Genomic DNA, 22,266 nt, shown 5'->3' with positions numbered 1-22,266 from the left:
GTCTTAAAACCTGAACCAAGCAGCCAGAATATTTCACTCAGCACTTAAGGCAAATCTTCAAATTGTCAGTTCTAATCATCAGAGAACAAGAAAGCCACCACATGGTCCATTACCAACAACAGGACTACCCTGGCAGATCATGCAATCAGTGGATATTGAATAATGCCCAGTTTCGGTCAACGCAGCTTGAATCTAAAAGCATAGGAAGTAACTCAGCAAGCGCAAAACTGACAGAAGAATGAGTAAATAAAACAATGGGCGCCATGGTAGCGTAGCGGTTAGCGCAACGGTATTACAGCTTGGGGCATCAAAGTTTGGAATCCCTAAATAAAATAAATAAAATTTATCCACCATGTCCCAGTGAGCTTTAGCGGAGTCACCGTAGTAACGTGCGAAATGAGGCACCCAGATTGATAATGTGATTAAAGATCAACAACTTATTTACGCAAGGGAGCTACTGAGGAAGAAATACTGTCCAAATGAGCACATAATCCTGGTACAAAGTTCTTGACTCAAAATGTAAAGCAATTTTGTTTCTGACCTCAAAGTCAAAGTATATTATCAAAGTACATTTATGTCACCACATACTACTTTGAAATTCATTTTCTTGCAGGCATTTATAGGAAAATAAAGAACTACAATAGAACTTACAGAGAAAAAAATATATATGAACAAAGGCTGCCAAATAATCAATTTGTAAAAGATGACAAACTGAACTTTAAAAATATTACTTAAAAAAAAGTTTAAGAGTCCTTGGAAGTGAGACTGTAGGTTGTAGAATCAGAAAAGGGTTTAACATCACCGACATATGTCGTGAAATTTGTTAACTTTGCGGCAGCTGATATTATTTTAAGTATTTTGCAAATAGCTTTTCTTGAAGTTATTCTATTGTGTTCTCGATAATTCAACCTTTCGAACCTGATCATGTTAATGTCGCAGGAAGCTTACTGTTCTCAACCTGGCTGTCATCACTCCTATGTTACAATACTGACTTCACTTCACTTCAATGATAGTGAACCACGGTGGGGTGTCCCAAATGAAAGATCTCAAAGAAGCTTAAATGTTTTCATTCCATTCAGAATTAAACTCAGTTTAGAGCCACAGATACAGCACAGGAACAGGCCCTTCGATTATGCTACCCATTGAGTATCCATTTACACCAATTTCATCTTATTTCCATTGGGAGAAGCAGATGCTAGAACATGAGCGAAAATAAACTTCCAGAGAAATTCAGTCATAGACAGCATCTCCTTAGGGGATTGTAAACACGGGAGATTCTGCAGAAGCTGGAAATCTGAAGCAACTGGATGGAGGACCTCAGCAGGTCAGGCAGCATCTATGGGAACGAATAAACAGTCGATGTTCCAGGCTGAGGCATTTCTTCAGGACGGAGAAGGAAGGGGGAAGATGCCAGAATAAAAAGGTGGGGAGAAGAGGGGGTGGCTAGCTGGAAGGTGATTGGTGGAAAAGGTTCTGGGGTTGGAAACAAAGGAATCTGATAGGAACCTGTAGGGATATGGACAATTAATGTTCCAGTTTGAGATCCTTCATCTGGACTGATTTAATTTACTTCTCCATCCTCTTAAGTATCTCTAGATTCCACCCCTCAACCACATACTAGGTGCTCAATTAACAAATTACCTATCAGCCCACATATCTTTGTGGAGGTGGGAGCAAACCTGAGCACTGAAGGAGACCCGAATCAGTTACCAAATCCACTGCCCATTACACCACTGGCACGCAGAGCAGCAATGGAGGATATCCAACTCTGGTGGTGTTCAGAGCTTCCTTCACTGTGTCAGTAGCCTCCTCTCGGTTTTCACAAGTCCTGGATGGAGACTCAGATGCAGAAGGATTCTTCATTGCTGTTCCCGTGTTTATCCAGTCAGGGTTGTTGGCCCTGAGCTGAATCCCTCAACCTGGGGGACTGGTGGACCACTCGCCTGCCCTCTACCCTTTGACCTGTTTGACATGGGTGACCCTACCAAGAGCCAAAGCATACAGCCCTGACTCCAGCCAACACAGCTCCCAAGGTCACTGAGGGACGCAAGCCTTCAAACCCAGAAAGGCTGCCGTCCTCTTGGAGGAATCAGTTACAGAAAATCCACAAACTCAACACAGACAGTACTGAAACTCAGGATAGAACCCAGGTTCCTGAAACTGTGAGGTAATGGCTCTACTGTGCCACCAAAGGTTAAAAGTTAATTAACAGTACTTCCATATTGGCATTCTGCTCCAGATTTTCGGAAAGGATCCCGTACCATCTAATATTAGTCTGTCTGTCTTGCCAAGTGGCAGGGGTGGATATGGAAAGTTCCCAGTACTGTTACTTAAAATGGAGCAGGCTGTTTTAGCACTTGTGGTAACATTCTTATCTTTTATTATCTGTAAGATCTCATCACAAATTCATAACTTTATTTACAATACCACTGCTTTATAAAGTGAGGCACTTTGGACACTGGTAGGGATGTAATTAGATGCATCACAAGTTAACTTCCTGCAATAAACTTGACATTTCTCCCTCCACTATGCAGAACTACAAACACCTGAAATGCAGATCACCTGGACCACTTGTTTGTCAAAGCAAGCACGAAAATAAAATCACTGAATGATACAGAATGCTGGTGTTAGTCTGAGTCAGTTCCCTTCTGGTCAGCCGTAACTCATTGCTTGAGTGACAGACCACAGCCAAGTTCTAATGAAATGATGGAGCTGTTTCTTGTCCATTTACAAAGGAAGCTCTTCTTTATCAAAATAAACTTCATTCAAAATAAAAATGATTTGCAAGACTGAACTGCACAATGCCTTTTCGTTCTTACGTTCACTGTCAATGCTGTTCTGTTATAGTCCTCCAAAAAATAAAGAACAGGACTGTTGCCACTCAACGTGGCCACCTGGGGCAGTACACCACTCCAATAATTTGGGGGCTTCCTTGCCAACTCGGCCACTCCATTTCCAGTAGCAGAAGAATCCTATGTTGTGGTCCTTCCCCATCAAACCCTCACGGTGGCGACACCGAGCTTCAGTGTGTCCCTCGGCATGACTCCTCCAGCCTCGAACGTGCCAGTTTGCAATATTCCTCCATGGACATCTCGATGTGCTGCCAGATCAACAAATGCTGGGAGTCCTTCACCAAGTTGATGATCTGCCAGTAGTACTTGATGTCCGTCTCGATATGTGTCCCTGGCATCTGCCTACAGATCAGTCACCATAAAAAAATAGCAGAATTAGGCCATTTGGCCCATTGCGTCTGCTCCACCATTTCATTATGGCTGATTTATCCTACCCCATTCTCTCACCCTCTCTCCATAACCTTTGATGCCCTTTCTAATCAAGAACCTATTCACCTCCACTGCCGCCTGTGGCAATGAATTCTATAAATTCAACCCACTCTGCCGAAAGAAATTCCTCATCTCTGTTCTAAAAGGACATGCTTGTATTCTGAGACTGTGCCCCCTGGCTAGGCTCCCCTGCTTTAGGGAACATCCTCTCCTCATCCACTCAGTATTCAATAGGTTTCAACAAGATTACCTCTAATCCTTCTAACTCCATCGAGTACTGGTCTACAGCCATCAACGGCTCCTCTTAGGTTAACCCTTTCATTCCCGTGATCATTCTCAGGAATGTCCTCTAGACCCTCTCTAACGCCAAACTGTCCTTTCTTAGATAAGGGGCCCAAAACTGCTCACGATACTCCAAGTGTTACACAGCACCTGTGCACTGTACAGCAGCTCCGATATCAATGTGATCCTTGAGTGTTATGGTTATTAGAAAGAGTTGAAATATCTGGTTCAAGTTGTGACAGTAAAAGCCTTAAGACCCCATGCCTAACAAAGACCGAGCGGTTTCTTTTTTTTGTACGTGGTTCACTGCACGGAAGCCTCTTTCAACAAGGTAGGAGGATGGAAATGCAATAATGAGCAGTTTTCACTCTGCTGCAAAGACCAGGAAACTTAGTATGACAGTGTAGCCACATACAGGTGTGTTCCCCCCCTCCCCTTTACAAAGGGAGAGTGTTCCTATGAAACCTTTCTTAATCCGAAATGGCGTAAAGCAAAGAACCATTAATTTATATGGGAAAAATTTTCACAAAACTGAAAGTCCTCTTTGTAATGCGAAAACAGGCTATTAATGTAGGTCTTTCGTAAAAGTGAAGCGGCATAAAGCGAGCATTCGTAAAGTGGGGGGCACCTGTACCACAAAAGACAGCATTTTTGGAAGGCATTTTTTTCTTCATCATTCTAAGTTTCGATAATTTCTTCTTGCAAGTTTTCTTCCTGTTCTTTCACCTTGCAAAGGAATGTGTTAATTACCCAGTGCAGAATTTCCAGATCACTCAAATCCTTGATTCGATTCTGAAAATCCTACTTCAGTGACTGCAGGTCTAACAGGTACTCTTGGCAAATCACTGTCTGTGAAAGAGAGTGCCATAGTTTTCATGCAGAGAAACTGTGAGAACATTTTTCTCCCAATGCTTGCTTATATATTTTAAATTTTCTGATAAAAGTGGAAGTGATGAAGGGTCTTGGCTTGAAACGTCAACTGTACTCTTTTCCACAGAGTACATCTTTTCCATGGAATACATTTTATTCCACATCCGTACCTTAACTTCTACTTTTTATACATTTCTTTATGCTTCATAATTGCCGAATGTTGCTGTTTATTATTGCACGTCACAGTAAATTCTTAGTAAATATGAATGTCTATTGTGAATAAAGTTGATCCTTCATTTAAAATTGCTCATCAATGCAGATCAAAGACACTAAAATTAAATTCAAATGCAATTAATTTTCCAAAGAAAGCAGTTATCCCAGTACAGTATACATATTAGAATGCAGGTCCTTATTTTGTTTTAGAGAAATAGGATGGAACAAGTTCTTCCAGCATAATGAACCCCCCCCCCTCCATTTATTTAACACTAGTCTAATCACAAGACAATTTACAATGACCAATTAACCTACTAACAGGCATGTCTTTGGATAGGGGAGCAAAACAGAGAGCTGAAAGGAAACCTGTGCAGTTTCCACGGAAAATGTATAAACTCACAGACGGCGCCAGAATTGAATTACGATTCTTTTTTCACTTGCTGATACTAAGGAGTAATTTCTAGTTGCCACCTATCATACCAGCAGGTTTGAGGGCTTCAGGAGGGAACCTCAGTACCCACAGGAAACTGACACAGTCACTGACAGAACATGAACGCTCTCCAGATACAGCATCTGAGGCCAGGATCGAACCCATATTCCTGGAACTGTGACAACAGCCATCAGCAGCTCCACTGCCCACTGCAAAAGCAGTGGTTGTAACTTCCAGTAAACTTAACAACAGCTGAATTACAACACAATTGAGTAAAAGAACAGCCAGGGACTTTAGCCCAGGGCAGAAATAGTTAAATAGAAGTGGGATCAACTTGGAAAATGTGTAGTTACGGTAGTACCTTTGGTTACCAGTGTCTTCAACACAATTAATTGTTAGCAAGTCAGACAGAGAGACACATCCAAACAAATTGGCGCATTCATAAACCTTGCATTTCCCGGGACATCTTCCATTTGAGAGTGAGTGGGTGGTCAGATTATTCACAGCCATTGGGAAAAATTCACTCCAGGCTTTAAACTGAAGCCTATATAATAGTTTAATGTATTACTAAAAAATAGTGAAAATGACCTGGGTTTCCAATATAATAGAGGGATCTGAGAATACAGATCCACAATTCCTTGGAAGTGGCATCACTGGTAGATAGAGTCATAAAGAAAACTTTCGGCACATTGATTTATGAAGGCCAATGTACTCAGCACAGGAGTTGGGATGTTATATTGAAATTGTATAAGACATTGTTGATTTGGTAATTTGGGAATTGTGGGCTGCTTTGGTTTCCTCGCTACAGGACAGATGTAAATAAGATGGTAAGAGTGCAGAGAAAATTTACAAGAATGTTGCCAGGTCTTGAGGACCTGAGATATAAGGAAAGGTTGACTAGGTTAGGACTTCACTCCCTACAGCACAGGAGAATGAGGGGAGATTTAATGCGAGTTCAGTTTCAAAATTTAAGGGAAATTTGGATAGATACATGGAGAACTATGGTCTGCATGCAGGTTGATAGATGAGATAGAATACTAGTTCAGCAGGGTCTAGATGGGCCAAAGGGCCTGTTTCTGTACAGTAGCGTTGTATGACTTGATACACTGAGCTGGAGATTGAAGGTGGCCTGCACTGGGGTTGGAAGACAGTCTGTGTGAATGGATGGGAGGGAAGCGAGGGTTTTATTTTGTTGTTTGTTTTGTTGTTATTTTTGTTACCTGAGTTGTTCTGCTGAACACTGTGGGCATCTCATGTAGGCACTGTAATGTGCGGTGGCACTCGTGTACTGTCCCCAGCGTATCCTTAGGTTGTGTTGGTTGTTAATGCAAAGAACGTGTTTCACTATGTTTTGATGTACATATGACAAATTAATCTGAATCCAATCCATTGTACCATATAGCTCACCGAGTGATGCCCCGAGATGGCACCTCAAAGAAAATAGTAGATCTGAGCCACAACTTGAACGCAATTCAATGAGAGAAGCCACTGCTTTCAAAAGGCAGCAACATGCTGAGACACCCCCATCCCCATAGTGAGCAGTTCATAGACAAAGTTGCAGTGGGTTTGCACTGAAGGCTGGCTAGGGAGCGAAGAGACACTGAGATCTCCACCTCCACAAGTCAATTAGTGAACCAGATGGGCTTTTAATGGTATTCTGGTAATTTTTTGGTCATACAGCCTCTTCAATTCCACATTTAATTACTTGAATTAGTCATTTACCAGCTGCCATGGTGATATAGGGACTCAAGTACTTGGCTCAGTGCCCAGCCCTCTCTCGTAACTTAACCACCATGATACTACACACTCATCTTCTTCTACACAATGAATGGCCAATAAGGGAATCTACAAGAACACTGAATTTAGTTAATTAACTCATTTTAACAACCCCGGCAGCTGTGACAGGGTGTGAAGTGTCTGTGGACCGCTGGATCAGTGATCTTACAGCTGCCTATCTATCTCAAAGCCAAAGGGTCTGATTCATGCTTGGCAAAAGAATAAATTTCATTTTGGGATGAAACTGGATTAGATTTTATACCAGAACAGATCTCTTAACAAATAGATTACATCTCCCAACTACAGACCCATGGCTGACTTATCATCTCAGTCTGACCCAACCCACACCATTCATCAAAGGACCACACACAAAATGCTGGTGGAACACAGCAGGCCAGGCAGCATCTATAGGGAGAAGCACTGTCGATGTTTCGGGCCAAGACCCTTTGTCAGGACTAGCTGAAAGGAAAGATAGTAAGAGATATGAAAGTGGGAGGGGGAGGGGGGAATCCGAAGTGATAGGAGAAGACAGGAGGGGGAGGGATGAAGCTAAGAGCTGGAAAGTTGATTGGCAAAAGGGATACACAGCTTGAGAAGGGAAAGGATCATGGGACGGGAGGCTTAGGGAGAAAGAAAGGGGGAGAGGAGCACCAGAGGGAGATGGAGAACAGGCGAGGAGTGATTGTGAGAGGGGCAGAGAGAGAAAAAAAGGGGGGGGGGGGAAATAATAAATAAATAAGGGATGGGGTAAAGGGGAGGAGGGGCATTAATGGAAGTTAGAGAAATCAATCTTCATGCCATCAGGTTGGAGGCTACCCAAACGGAATATCAGGTGTTGTTCCTCCAACCTGAATGTGGCTTCATCTTTACAGTAGATGAGGCCATGGACAGACATATCAGAAGGGGAATGGGACGTGGAATTAAAATGTGTGGCCACTGGGAGATCCTGCTTTCTCTGGTGGACAGAACGCAGGTGTTCAGCGAAACGGTCTCCCAGTCAACCATTAATCAAAGGTTCTATCTGGCTATTTGAATGGATGTAAGATTCCCTCGGGCACTTTTAAAGGGCAGGAACTTTTCTCCATTAGGCTAACTAGTAAACTTTGAACAGGTTTTGTAAAATGTGTAAACACGAGTGATTCTGTAGATGCTGGAAAACCAGAGTAACTCTACACAAAAGCTCAGGTCAGGCAGCATCTATGGAAAGGAACGAACAGTCAACATTTTGGGCTGAAATCCTTTATCGGAAGGAAGGGGGAAGAAGCCAGATTAACAGATTAAGAAGGTTGGGTGTTTTGGGGGGGGGGGGGGAGATGAGTACCAGTTGGCAAGTGATAGGTGGATGAGGTAAACAGCTAAAGCAGGAGGAATCTGTGGACCATGGGGGAAAAGAGGAGGAGTGGGGGAAAAGAGGAGGAGTAGGGACAACCAAAGAGGGATGAAAGGTTGATGTGATGATGGGAGCTAGAATGGGGAAGAGAAAGAGGGAGAACGGGAAGGGGGGAGGAGAGAAATTACGAGAGGTTAGAGAAATCAATGTTTATCCCATCAGGATGGAGGCTCCCTAGGGAAAATATCCAAGATTTTGTGTGTATACTCTGGGTTTCCAGCATCTTCAAAATATCATGTTATGCTGTTCAAAAATTATTAATAATAATTTTTTGAATATTGAATAGACAATTAAAAATACCATTTAAAAAGGATTGTTAATGTAATCATTTGCTATCTAAATAGTGATATGAGATGATCTGTGAGGATTTCAAGGCAGATAATCCAGTCACATATTCTCACAACCATCTAAATGGCCCCAAACTGGTGTGAGATGCTTCCTGTTAAAACATATCACTGCTTTGGGGTTGTAAAAAAAATGTTTCATTTGGCAATAAAGACAATCATTATGCATCTTTTTATTATGGGTAGGGTTTAAAGAATCAATAGGTGGCAGTGCATGTCATGTGCCAACAGAATTTTTACGCGTGCCTCCATGGTCACCACCCCCACAGAATGCAAGACTTGCTTCTTCAAATCTACTGAACTCTAGTTTTTAAAGTTTGACACACATGCCCCATTAAGAATGAGGAGAACAATACCAAAGGAACTACATAGGTGACACAGTAGTGTGGCAGTTATCTTACGCTTTACAGCACCCGCAATCACAATCTGCAAAGAGTTTGTATGTTCTCTTTGTAACCGCCTGGGTTTCCTCTGAATACTCGGGTTTCCTCCCACAACCCAGAGACATGTAAATTGTGGACATGCTATGTTGACACTGGAAGCATGGTAACACTTACATTCTGCCCAAAGCACAATCCTCTAACTGCGTTGGTCATTTTTGCAAGTGACGCATTTCACTGTATGTTTCAATGCATATGTGACAAATAAAACTACCGTAATCTTATTCAATTTAACAAAAAAAGGTCATTTGGAATGTAACGTTCAAATTAAGCTGCAACAGTTTGAAGACGTAAGGGGGGCAATTTTAATTCAGAATGCACGGGAGAAAGGGCAGCACGGTAGCATGATGGTTAGCACGTTTTACAATGCAGGTGACCTAGGTTCAATTCCCACCCGTGCCTGTAAGGAGTTTGTATGTTCTCCCATGATCGCATGGGGTTCCTCTGGGTGCTCTGGTTTCTTCCCACAGTCCAAAGACAAACCAATTGTTAATTGGTCATTGTAAATTGTTAGGCTGGAACTAAATGGGGGGGATTGCAGGGCGACGTGGCTCACAGTACCAGAAAGGCCTATTCCACGCTGTGTCTAAATTAAAAAATAAAGCCCTTCTTTCTGTGTTCAGTTCATGGAGTAGAACTCTTATCAATGTCGAGAACACATAGTTTTAAAAAAAAGTAAAGTTTTCTTTTAGAGGGGAAATACAGGGATTTTGCTGGATGAATGTCCAGCCTTCTCGTTTCTATCTCGGAATATCGTACTTGATGTAACTTAGTCTGCTCAATGCCACTACATGTACAGTATCTTGCCTAATTGTGTTTTCTCTCAAGTAATTATATACCAGGGAGCTCAAATTAAAGAACCTGACAAAACAGAAAATTTTCAGTCAAGAATAAATTGTAGGTTATCTCATTTGTTGGTGTTTGTGTACACCAAAGGAGTGTGCACTAGTTTGCAGTAAACAGGAATCATTCTGCAGGTGCAGCCCAACTAAAAGCTATAAATGCAGTTGTCATAACAAGACCTAAACACTGAATCCCACAGAGATTTACTTCTGTGAAGAGAGCATATTTAGCACTACGCCAAGTTGGTTTTTATTAAAGGGGTATTGCCACTTCAGTATCTTTCACAATGGATATGTTTGCAGACCTGATGATATTGTGGTTTGGATTTACTTTTGATTATTCACATTTCACTTTTACGTCGCTTCCATTCACCTAGCATTTCGTGAATTCTGAAGGCAAGGGTTGGAATATTGTAATTTCACTGAGCCCAACAGCACGGTCTCTGTGGAAATCTCTCGAGAAGTCCATTGGCTAACCTACTTCGTTAAATCATGAGTCATTTGATGGTTGGCAGGGTCTGCTTCAGTGCTGTATTACTCCTGACACATTAAAGTACTGCTGAACAATACCAGCCCAATTCAAATTAATTAACTGTGGGGATCTGCCCGCAGTTTCCTACAAGTGCCCCACCCAAAGGAGTGTGATCTGATACGCAGCTAGAGGAAGGAAGAAATGAATATAGGGTGAGGCAATTGCATCAAACCAGCATAGGCCATAGCAGTTTGTGATGGCAGCCCCAAGTTCAACTCACAGGGAGCATCTCTTTTTTTTATAAAGACTAGAAAGTCTGAAGATGCTGGAAATCTAAAGCAACACACACAAAATGCTGGAGGAACTCAGGTCAGGCAGCATCAATGGAAAAGAGTAAACAGTCGACAGTTTGGCCTGAGTCCTTTCTTCAGGAATTTTTATTTTATTTTATTTATTTAGAGATATAGCACAGCGACAGACCCTTCCAACCCAATGAACTTGCACTGCCCAATTATACCCATGTGACTAATTATAATAAGCCATACATCTTTGAAATGTGGGAGGAAACCAGAGCACCAGGAGCGAACCCATGCAATAATGGGAGAACGTACAAGCTACTTACAGACAGTGGTGGGAATTGAACCTGGGTTACTGTAATAGCGATATGCTAACTGCTGTGCTATGCTGTTAAGTGTTTCACACTCAATTCCTACTCCTGCAGCAAATCTGCATGTTAGCCTGCTTTTAAAATGGCCTACTTGAAGACAAATTCTTATTCTGGCTAGAAAACCATAAAGCAAGGCTCTTACACTTCAACAGTTCGATGCAATTTGAGAGTGTAGACCGATAATCTCAAGAAAATTAACCTGGGCTTTAAAGCTCATCACTTATCTGTGGAAGAAAAAAAATGAAAAAGCATCTTCATTGTAGGAAAATGCGGCCGATTACCTACATGATTATTGGGATGAATGTAAAGTCCTCAAGATGTGTTCAGTTCTTCTAAGTTGACCTTCTTTGTTAAGACTCTGGGAATCCAGTGAGGGAGCGTGAATTTGTAGATTCCCCACGATCTGTGTCAAGTTAACCCCAGTATAGGGAAAGCGTCCCTGTTTTCAGTGCAGAATGTTTGCTTTATCAGTTTGTTTACTAAATGAGGACATCATGGCAATGTTGATATTTATGCATCCTTTATTGCTTTTGATCTGAGAGATGGTTAAAAGTCAACCACTTTAAATATGGCCTAGAGTCACATAAGGGCTACACTGGATAAGGGTGGCATATGAGGCCAACCCAAAGCCACAACTACGTGTGGGATAGGTGGTGTTTAATCAGAGACTGGGTACTCTGAGAAACAGTGTTCACCTTCCACCATTAATTTCAATCTCCTGTATGTTCCTAATGGAATGCTTCCCTGTTCTCAGTTTTGTTGAATGAGTTAAAAAAAAAACTTGAGTTTCTAAAATGTTTCCAGAAACCTAATTGTTTCATGCCTACAGAACTCACTGTGTAGAGCTCCTGTGACTAGGAGGCTTTCCATCCCAATGTTATCCTGAGTGGTAGTATAATCAATGCTCTAAATGATCCCTTCTGCAGGTGGGTGATTTAATTAATGAGAACGTGGGGAGAATAGGCTACAGAGAAGACCACTGAGAGCTGGGAAATTCTTGAAGGGCTGAATGGCCTCCTACATTGGAAGCAGATAATGGACGCATCAATTGGAACCTCAATAAGTTTGTGGTCCTACAAGTGATGGAACCAAACATTAACATGGCAGAAGGAATTCTGGAATGGGTTGGTTGCAAGGAAAGCACCCAAGGGTGGCATGGTAGTGCAGTGTTAGCACAAAGCTTTACGGTGTGCAAGCTGTGCGATCATGGTTCGATTCCCCCCCGCTGTCTGTAAGGAGCTTGTACGTTCTCCTTGTGAGCACATGGGTTTCCTCCGGTTCACTCCTGCATTCCCAATACGTACAAGTTAGGGTTAGAGAATTGTGGGCATGCTATGCTAGTGCTGGAAGCATGGCAGGCTGCCCCCAGCATTATAATGTTAATCTGATTTGACACAAAACGGTGCATACGCTTCGATGTACATGTGACAAATAAAGCTAACCTTTTAAAAACATTAAAACATTTCAAATCACACATGGTATATGTAATGACTGCAAACAAATAACCTCAATGATGTTCCGCCATCATTAGTTTAAGATTCAAGATTCAAAAACTTTATTGTCATTCTAACCGTACACGAGCTCTGCAGGGCAGAATGAGACAGCATTTCCCAGGGGCAGTGCAATCATAACATAACAAATGCAACACTAAATAATAAACATAATAATAAATAGTAAAACACAACAGCCACATGTCGGTTAAAATCAAGTTATAAGTGTCCAGTGCAAGTTAAAAGTGTCCACAGCAGTCAGGTAGAGCAGCTATTTAGCAGTCTGACTGCCTGTGGGAGGAAGCTGTTTAGTAGCTTTGTGGTTTTAGTTTTGATGCTCATGTAACGTTTACCTGATGGCAGAAGAACAAACAGTTTATGGAGAGGGTGTGAGGGGTCTTTAATGATGTACCGTGTCTTCTGATCATCTCTATGGTGTTTCTAGCTGTTGGGAGCAGAATTATTTTGAAAAAGTAGCTTGGCCCAGTTGGGACTCTCTGGGACACAGGATCTGATCATACGAGCCTGCAGGGTGTGTGATCGGCACTCTGCCTGGTGTGCAACTAGCCTAACCTGGATGCTCGGCAGGATCGGGTAGGGGTGGAAAGATGGATGCGATAACTGAAGCCCAGCACTGGTGCCACGTTTCGTTGCCAACAGTGACAAGCTATGAAATATATAGAGGTGGAATTTCACCAAAAGCATCCAGGAACATTTGATACCCCTATAACATTTTGCAGCCTTACAATTTGTTGGTACACATACATCAAAAGCCAAGGGTCAAAGTGTGAAACATTAGCAAGTACTAGCAGTTTGTTCTTCTATGGAGGCAAAGTTCAGGAAAACATTTCAATGTGAATCAATATGAATCCAATAAATTGAGGAATTAGTAAAGAATACTTCAAAACTAGAAATTTGGTTTACACCTTCAATGGCTCTAGCAGAAAGTTTCTCTCCTGATCCAATGGGAATGGGCTGATATTTTCTAGAGTCCAGAACAATGGAAAGTTCAAAGTAACTTCATCATCAAAGCATGTATATGTCACCATATACTGTCCTGAGATTCATTTTCTTGCTAGCATTCACAGTACAACCAAGAAATACATACAGAATCATTGAAAAAACTACACACAAAAACAGACATTCAATGCACAAAAAATAAACTGTGCATATGTGAAATAAATAACAATAAACAAGTAAATAGATAATACTAAGATTGAGAGTTGTAGAGTCCTTGAAAATGAATCTATAGGCTCATAATGAATCTATAGTTCAGAAAAGCCAAGATTCTGAAAAGGCTTGTCAGGATAGAAGCTGTCAGGCTGATTCCCTTGAGTAGATAGGTCTAGAACTACAGTCTAAGAACAAGGTTTTGGCTATTTAGAACCATATGTAAAGGATTCCTCCTTCAGCAGGGTATGAATCATTAGCACTCACTACCCTGGAGACCTCTGGATATCGAGTCAATGGCACATTCAAAGTTAAGCCTTCGATTACTGGGGAGTCAAAGGTCATCAGGATTCAGGCAGAAAAATTGAGTTGTGATTCAAAATCAGTTCAGTCAAGATCTTACTGAAAGGTATGCACACTCGGACCAGAAGACATAGGAGCGGAATTAGGCCATACCGTCAATTGAGTCTCTACTGCTATTCCACCATGGCTGATTTATTATCTCTCACAACTCCATTCTCCTGTCTCATCCCCGTAGTCTTTGGTGCCCTTAGTAATCAAGAACCTATCAACCTCTGCTTTAAATATACTCAATGACTTGTGTGGCAATGACATCTGTGGCAATGAATTCCACAGACTTGTTACCCTCTGGTTGAAGAAATTCTTCCTCATCTCTTTTCTAAAGGAATGTTTTATATTTATAATGCATTGCAGTTACTCTGCATGCATCTCTCAAATGGGTGATTCCTAGCAACAAAATGAAGGGAAGCAGACAGTCAGGAACACGACCACTTGGAAGTTTTCTTCCAAGTTGCACACATCCTCTTTTGGGAATACCTAGCTGCTCCTTCATCAACATTGGTTTGAAAATCCTGCAACTCATAGCAACACTATCGTCACTGGAAGTCCTGCAGGCAGTGAAGAAGATTCTCACCACCTTGTCAGGGGCAAGCGGAGAAGGGCCACGGGCGCTGATCTTGACAACAAATCCCAGTTTCCTGAAACATTTCGGAATTAGTCAGGGGATAAAGGGATACAGAAAGAAGGCAGGAGATTGGCACTTAGAGGGAAAATGGATAGGCCATAATGAAATGGTGGAGCAGACTCAATAGGCCAAATGGTCCAATTCTGCTCCCTTCATCTTATGACACAAAGTACACCGGCCAACCACAAGTTATATCGTCTAGGTGAAATGGGGGGGGGGGGCGGGGGGAGAGAGAGAGGGAGGACTGAAAGATGAATAAAGAAAAGACCACAAAACTAAACACTTGCAGCTCCAGGTGTTAGAAACCATACTTCCAATTAAACTGATTGAATGGCATCTCTGTCTTGAAAATAAATTTGGCATTGCACGTGTTTTTCCTTTAACTGATCTGTAAATATTGGCATCAGTCCAGTCAAAACAGCAAAGTTCTAATCCTTTGAGAGTGCGTTTTTTCTCCTTCCTACTTGGACCACACAAACCTTAAAATAACCTCAGGGAAATAAATCTGTAATTGTCTGCGTGATTTTACATGGATAAAATGAGAATATTTATTTATGTAGTATTTGTTGTCTGGGAACTCTGGAGATATCATTCTCCATCTGACTGTTGGCCTGGTATATACATCTGATAAAACAGATTCGGTTTGAACAGAAGGGAGATGTATAAACCCTTTGCTGGCTTAATGTATGCATTTCAGTTCAGTTAGGTTTGAGTGCTGGGATTGGATGTTGTCCAGTCGCACAGGTCATGAACCTAGAGTGACCTATTGAATCCTTCAAACCTGGATGCCATTAACGAACACAAAGCAAAAAGCGTAGAAATCTTGGAGAGACCCTTCCCTACCTTGGAATTGAAGCAATACAGTCGCATTGTTCAATTTGTGTCCTGAATATTGGTGGCTGACTGAAATGTTTCTGCTCCTAAAGGATTAATCCATCTCAGTCATGACCAACCAATCACCAGGAGACTGGAATCTTGCAACATTAGACAACAGTGGGTAGATGAGTGAAGAATCACACATGGTTATATAAGAGAGATATTTGGGGTCCGCCAGCCTTCGAACAATCAGCATTCAGGAAGGGATGGTGAAGAGCCCAAGCAGCAGTTGGCCACACTTGCTCTGACTCTTGAAGAGGGTAGGTAACTAATGGGTGCGGGAGGGAGATAGAAGAGAAAAGGTTGAGTAAGGAAGAGAAGCAAAGAGGCAGGCTGAAGAAAAGACATCAGGGCAGTTGACAGAGGTGGCAAGAAGGGGATCAGGGCAAGAAACGAGATATTGGGGTGATGAAGGGTGTGGACAATATTATGTAGGTGTCCAAGCATGCAAGCATCTGTTCACATGACAAAAAAATGTGCATGCATGCATCTTCTGCAAGCGTGTGCCAAGCTGGTTTGTAATAATCCCAGACCTTCACTCCATTGGACCAAAATCTCTGTCTGTTCAGTGACATGGCAGATAGCTTGAGATACTCAACTAACTTCAGCAGAACTCATGCACAGACATCTTCCACTGCTTGGAATGGGAGGGGAGGCAAATCATACATGATTTCAAGAATTGGCCTAATGAAATTTTAAATTTCATGAACTCATTTAAACTCATATTAAACTCATTTGCCCCACCCAAATGAGGGGCATCTGCTTCATGTGTTACATTCAATGCAAAACAAACTAATTTTCGTCAGGAAGGCAAGAGGTCCCAAATAAGCCTTACTGTTTTTAAATGCTGGGGTAGTAGAAAGGATCTCCAGTTTCAAGTTTATGGGGATGAACATCATTGAAGAACTCTATTGATCTGTCAACACAACCTCAACAGTAGGGAGGGCACAACAGCTTCTATACAACCTGAGGAGCTTAAGGAGAGCTGATCTGCCCCCAAAACTGCTGCCAAACTTTTATCGATGTGCAATAGAGAGCATACTGACATGTGCAATAGACAGCGTACTTCATCGTTCCATCATGGCAGATTTATTTGCCCATTTGCCTGCCTTCTCCTTGTAACAACTGAAGCCTTTACTAATCAAAAACATATCAACCTCCACTTTCAACATACCCAATGACTTAGCCATTGTAACTGTTTGTGGCAATGAATTCCACAGATTCACCACCATACAGCTAAAGAAATTCCTCCTTATCTCTGTTCTATTGGGACATCCATGTATTCTGAAGACATGCCCTTTGATCCCAGACACTCCAAAAACTGGAAACATCCTCTCCATGCTCACCCTATTCAATAGGTAAGCACAACTAACAAACCAACACAGGTTGGTTGGATGAATAACCAACCAAAACACAAGAAGGCTCTTGAGATATTATGATCCCCAAAGATGGAATGCCCAAAAGACATGACTGAGGTGATTACCATCATCTTTAGCAGTGTCCAACCAAACCAACTCAGTGCCGGTGATATCAAGAATTAACCAAGTACAGTGAAGGCTGAGGACATCGTGACTCTGGTATTGAAGATGCACTCCAGAACTAGTAGGTTCAGTTTCAAGGTGGCGTGGTAGCGTAACGCTTTTACAGTATCAGGAACCTGGGCTCACTTCCAACACTGTAATGGGTTTGTACCTTCTCTCCGTGACTTCATGGGTTTCCTTTGGGCCATCTGGTTTCCTTCCACATTCCAAAGACGTACTGGTTAGAAGGTAAATTAGTCACATGGTTTAATTAGGCTCACTGGAAAAGCCCGTTACCAAGCTGTGCCTCTGAATAAATAGAAATACAAGATACAAGACTTGTAGCTACCTGACTATTTGGGCAAATTCCCAGGTACGTCGTCTATACAAAACAAAAAGAGAAATCCTACCCAGCTAATTGCCTCCAAGAATCTTTCAGCATAGTAATGAAAGGTATCATTACACTGCTATCAAATATCACCTGCTCCTCAATAAACTGCTCACCAGTTCTCAAAGGTTAGCTTTATTTGACACACGTACAAAGAAACATACAGCCAAACGCGTCATTCGCAGATCGATTCAGCGAGGATTGCGCTGAGCAGCTCTGTAAGTGCCGTCAACGTAGCATGCCCACAACTCGCTAACCCTAACCCACATGTCTTTGGAATGTGGGAGGAAACTGGAGCATCTGGAGGAAACCCATGCGGTCAGGGGGAGAATGTACAAACTCCTTACAGACAGCGGTGGGAATCGAACCCTGATAGCTGGCACAGTAAGGCATTATGCCAGGAGCACTCATCCTAGTACAGCCCTGATACCAACGTGCAGTGGGCTTTCATCTCTGATGTCAAGGTAGTGCTTGGTCCATTGCAAAATCATGGTGATGGCATCAAGGAGCTGAACTAACAGAGAAGGTAATGGAATTATGTGGGAAAACTTATTCCTAGCAGGAGTCACACTTTAAAGTCATAGAGTCAAAGAGCACTACAGCACTGAAACGATCCTTTTGGCCTACTATCTAGTCAATGCCCAAGTATTATTTGGCCTATTTACATCAATCTGCACTTGGACCATAGAACTCATTACCACTCCAATCCAAGTATCTATCCAAACCACATCTTAAATGTTGAAATTGAACTCACATCTGCCACTTCCTCTGGCAACTCGTTCCACAGTCTCACCACTCTCAGAGTGAGGACTTCTCCCTCATTTTCCTCTTCAACATTTCACCTTTCACCCCTAACCTGTGACCTCACCCAACCTCAGTGGAAGAAGCCTGCTTGCAGATAGCCTATCTATATTCCTCATAGATTTGAACACCTCTATCAAATCACCCCTTATTCACACCTTGCACAAAAAGATCGTTCCGGATATGAATGGAAGCCAATCAACTTCATCCCAGAACTTTCTCTACTATGAGGTGTGAACTACAATGTTCAGCTTCTTCATCAATGGTTTTCTAACTTCATGAGGTCTGGAGTGATAGGTAATGATCTTTTCTGAAGTGTCCAGCTCCACAGACTAACTCCTCAGATTATAAAGCAATCTATCTACAACTTACACTCAGTGCCGCTTTATTAGATGCCACTTGAGTGAACGTTCATGTCCTTCTGCCGCTGTTGCCCATCCACTTCAAAGTTTGACGTGTTGATCTCTTCTGCACACTATTGTATCACGTCGTTATTTGAGTTACTGTCGCCTTCCTGTCAGCTTGAACCAGTCTGGCCATTCTCCCCTGACCTCTCTCGTTAACAAGGCACTTTCACCCACAGTACTGCCACTCACAGGATATTTTTAATTTTTTTTGCACCATTCTCTGTAAACTCTAGAGATTGCTGCACATGAAAATCCCAGAGATTAGCAGTTTCTGAGATACTCAAACCACCCCGTCTGACACCAACAATCATTCCACAGTCAAAGTCACTTAGATCACATTTCATCACCATTTTGATGACTGGTGTGAACAACAACTGAAACTCTTGACTATGTCTTCGTGTTTCGATGCATTAACTTGCTGTCACAGAATTGGCTGATTAGATATTTGCATTGACAAGCAGGTGCACAGGTGTACCTAATGAGTGTATGTAGTCTGTGACAAAACCTGGACCCTGGACATCTCTCAGTGACAAGCAACATCTGTACCAGACAAGAGTCCACCCACTTCTCTAGACTTTTAACTAACATCACAAAACCCTTTGCCATCGACACGATGAAATAACCAGAAACATAATTAGATCCGTCTAAAGGTCCAAGTTCAGAAGTTCAAAGCATATTGGCAAATTTGTACCTTACAGAACCTGGACACTCAAAACAAAGAAACACAATAGAATCCACGAAAAATCCTGCACAACAAAGACCGTCAAACACCCCAATGTGTGAAAAAGCAAATTGTGCAAACAATATAAAAAGTAAACAAATAATTCACAGAAAATGATCCACAGAGTCTCCGAAAGGGAGTCCACAGCCATGGAACAAGTTCAGCACTGAGGTGAGTGCCAATGGCTGCAGGTCACAGCTGCAGAGTCAGTTCAGCACTGAGGTGAGTAAAGCCTCATAGGGTAAGTGAGCTAAACACCAGTCCATCCTCCGCCCTCGATGCCTTTATCTTTTTAATCTGGATCAGTATTTAAATTGGTAAAACATTGGTTTGTTTTCCACTTTTGGGCCTGGGCCCCGCCACTTCAACCTGGCGCGAAGTTTCAATTTGGCCCAAAATTTAAATCTGGTGTGATGTCCACTGCAGCAATGGCCAATGAGGCTGTACCTGCATTCTCAAGAGTCCAGTTCACCAAATCCTTCAGGATACCACAAGAACGCCAGGCCGTACAGACCATTCAACAACACAACTCTCTGGGAAATTACAGGCTGCGGATTTTTGTGATCGTAGTCCAGAAAAGGTATATTTCAATGGTTCAATCCAATGTCAAAGTATGTATACAGTATACATCCTGAAATCCTTACTCTTCACAGACATCCATGAGACAGAGAAAGAAAAACCCAAAGAATGACTGACAGAAAAATGTTAGAACCCCAAAGCCTTCCTCCACCCTGCCATGCACAAGCAGCGGCAAAGCATCAACCCTCCCTCCTCCACCTCCCCCCACTTGTTCCAGCAAAAGCCCACCCTCCATTACACAATAGCACGCCCCCAGAGACCATGTTCCATAGACCATCAAAAACTACTGTCCATCCCAACACCTCGACATAGAATAGAATGGAATAATAAATGGAACAGGAGGTTAGAAGCTGGAACTTCTGCAGAGAATTACCCCGTCTTCTCTACCAAATCAAGGAACCAAAGGAGTGCTCTTCCATTTGACAGAGCTACACTTATCTAGACAATAGAAACAGCAAACAGCCCACTCTAGCCAATCCTCCTTTAGACAACTGACTTCCTCCATCACTGCTCCCAACCTTTCTTATGCCATGGACCCCTACCATTAACTGTGGGGTCTGTAGACCCCAGGTTGGAACCCTATCTGGATCTCTCACCACACCTCTGCACCTCATACTGCATACTGCAGAGGCACCAATCACAACGGTAGATCGCCACTTCCAAGATCACTGCTAAATTCCAGATAGACCCAACCACTTTAAAGCGCAGGTGACCCGGGTTCAATTCCCGCTGCTGCCTGTACGGAGTTTGTACATTTTCCCCATGAGCGCATGGGCTTCCTCTGGGTGCTCCGGTTTCCTCCCACAGTCCAAAGATGTGCTGGTTGATAGGTTAACTGGTTAGTATAAATTATCCTGTGATTAGGCAAGGATTAATTTGGGGAATTAGAACATAGAATAGTACAGCACAGTACAGGCCTTTCAGTCCACAATGTTGTGCCGACCCTTGAAACCTGCCTCCCATATATCCCCCCACCTTAAATTACTCCATATACCCGTCTAGTAGTCTTTTAAATTTCACCAGTGTATCTGCCTCCACCACTGACTCAGGCTGTGCAGTGTGGCTTGAAGGGCCTATTCTGTGCTGTATCTCAATCAATCAATAAGTAAATTCCCACAGGCTGAGTAACAGAAAACAATCTGATATTATCAGCTACAGTAATGCCCATTGATCTATAGCCTTCCTTTCCCCCTCTCCCTTTCCATATTCTGTCCAAGGTAAATCTGGTACACATATTTGGATTTAATTGTGATATTATTGGAAGTTGGAGTTATGTCCATGTGCGTGTAGGAAGGTGGGAAAGAGGAATGAGGTTTATTTTGCTGATTTTCTTTTGTTGCTTGTGGTGTTCTGGACTGTTCTGCTGACCATTATGGGCATGCTATGTTGCCGCTGTAATCTGTGGTGACGCTAGCGGGCTGCCCCCTGTATATCCTTAAGTGTTCTGTTTGTAAATGCAATTGACGCACGTCACTGTATGTTTCAAGTAAAAGTACACACACACACACACACACACACACACACACACACACACACACACACACACACACACACACACACACACACACACACACACACACACACACACACACACACACACACACACACACACACACACACACACACACACACACACACACACGAAGCAATGTTCCTCCAAGGTGCACAACACAGTACATATAACTAACACACAACACAAAGTACTATTACCATAAATAAATTAACAAATAATAAAATATTGTAGAAGATTGACATTTAGCATGAAGTGCATTTACTACACAAGTTAAAAAGTAAACAGTATAACTCTACTGGTGCTTCATAAGGGACGAGACCTGGGTGGTGACAGGGTGTTCAGTAGCCTCACGGCCTGGAGGAAGAAGCTGTTTCCCATCCTAACAGTCCATGTCCGAATGCTATGGTACCTCCAGCCTAATGGTGGGGGGGGGGTCAAAGACATTGTGGGACGGATGGGACGAATCCTTGACAACACTAAGGGCCCTGGGTATGCTTTGCTCCCGAGAAGTATCTCGGATGGGTGGAAGTGAGTCCTGATGATCCTCTCAGCAGTCCTCACAATCCTTCGTAGGGTCTTGTGGCTAGATGGTTTGCAACACCCAAAGCAGACAGTGATGCAGTTGGTCAGGACACTCTCAATGGTACTCCTGTAAAAACTGGTTAAGATGGGGGGAGGTAAGAGCCTCGCTCACCTCAATCTCTTCAGGAAGTGGTGATGTTGCCATGCTTTCTTGACTCAATAGGTGGTGTTGAGGGACTAGGTGAGATTGTCCATTTCAGTGCACACCCAGAAACTAGGTGCTTCTA

The 22,266-nt window shown here is 42.5% G+C and overlaps 1 protein-coding gene across 7 annotated transcripts in view; it reads right to left on the bottom strand.

Moving 5' to 3' along the window:
* The window catches only part of akap13 (A-kinase anchoring protein 13), a 554,439-nt gene that overhangs the window by 184,311 nt on the left and 347,862 nt on the right, over positions 1 to 22,266 (bottom strand). The window lies entirely within an intron of this gene.

Source organism: Hemitrygon akajei, chromosome 30 (genome assembly GCF_048418815.1).
Source record: "Hemitrygon akajei chromosome 30, sHemAka1.3, whole genome shotgun sequence".
In the NCBI taxonomy this organism is placed as follows: domain Eukaryota; kingdom Metazoa; phylum Chordata; class Chondrichthyes; order Myliobatiformes; family Dasyatidae; genus Hemitrygon; species Hemitrygon akajei.
This window is presented reverse-complemented; position numbering and strand designations above follow the sequence as displayed.